This window comes from Nematolebias whitei, chromosome 11 (genome assembly GCF_014905685.2).
Source record: "Nematolebias whitei isolate Nwh7 chromosome 11, NemWhi1, whole genome shotgun sequence".
Taxonomy (NCBI): domain Eukaryota; kingdom Metazoa; phylum Chordata; class Actinopteri; order Cyprinodontiformes; family Rivulidae; genus Nematolebias; species Nematolebias whitei.
This window is the reverse complement of record NC_056508.1, coordinates 47,997,010-47,998,371: the sequence shown is the minus strand read 5'-3', so window position 1 is coordinate 47,998,371 and position 1,362 is coordinate 47,997,010. Positions and strand designations below refer to the sequence as shown.

At 43.8% G+C, this 1,362-nt stretch overlaps 1 protein-coding gene across 1 annotated transcript in view; it reads right to left on the bottom strand.

The window, feature by feature from the left end:
- LOC119417378 (sodium- and chloride-dependent creatine transporter 1) overlaps positions 1–1,362 on the bottom strand; it is a gene marked incomplete at its 3' end in the record, with an annotated part of 21,018 nt that overhangs the window by 19,172 nt on the left and 484 nt on the right.

Here is a 1,362-nt window from a genome sequence, read left to right as displayed (position 1 = left end):
TAGAGCTCTGCAGCCAAACAATTACTGAAGATAAACACCTGAGGTTAAAGTTCTGTAGTCTCACCGTTACTGAACATAAACCCCTGAATTTAGAGCTTTGCAGCTTCACAGTTATTGAAGATAAAACCCTTGAAGTTAGAAATATGAAGCTTCACAGTTAATGAAGATAAACCCCCGAGGTTAGAGCTCTGCAGCCCAAAAAAATAATGAAGATAAACCCCTGAGTTAAAGCTCTGCAACCTCACAATTAGTGAAGATAAACCGCTGAAGTTAGAGCTCTGCAGCTTAAGTTACTGAAGATAAACCCCTGAACATAGAACTCTGTAGCCTCATAGTTATTGAGGATAAACACGTGAGTTTAGGGCTCTACAGCCAAACAATTACTGAGGATAAACCCCTGAGGTTGGAACTCTGCAGCTTCACTGTTACTGAGGATAAACCCCTGGAGGTTAGAGCGCTGCAGCCTCACAATTACTGAAGATAAACTCCTAAAATTAGAACTCTGCAGCCTCACAGTTACTGAAGATAAACCCCTGAGCTTTGAGCTGTATTTCTGTAGTTTGTGTTAATCAGCAGCTTGTTTCACTTTAAAACAAAGCGAAGACGTTCCTGGAAGTTTCTCCTCCTGAACGTTTAATGATTGAACGTGTTCTCGGGACCTGAACGTTTTCTCGGGACCTGAACGTTAAGTGACACTTACTGCTGTTCACACATGTTACAATCGGAGAGAAAAATGTTCATAAACTGTTTAATGATGTGTCTGCAGCTGTTTTAACTCCCGTCCTGCCTTCGGCTTCTGTTTCTGGTCTCTGTGTTCTCCAGCTGCTGCTTCAGATGATGAACTCAGTGAACTTTGCTGAGCTGGAGCTACAAATGAATCAGTTATTTTACATGAAGCTCCAATCCTTCAGACAGAAAACATGAAAACGTTATTAACCTGCAGAGTTGTAGATTTCAGCTGATAAAGCGAGGACTCTCACCAGTACACATACCACAAGAACCAGTCTACAGAAGACGCCATCTCCTCTGTGGTCCAAACTGCTCTCACCCACCTGGAGCAGAAGGACTTCTATGTCCGTATGATCTTTGTGGACTTCACATCTGCCTTCAACACCATGATCCCCCAAACCCTGAAGGACAAACTACTCACACTAGGACTAAGCCCCTCCATTTGCAATTGGGTCCTAGACTTCTTAACAAACAGACCACAGTTAGTGAGGATCCACAACTTCTCCTCCTCCACCATAACCCTCAGCACTGGTTCTCCTCAGGGATGTGTGTTGAGCCCCCTCCTGTTCACTCTGCTCATGTATGATTGTGCAGCTACCCATCCAGGCTGTCACAATCATACATGAGCAGAGT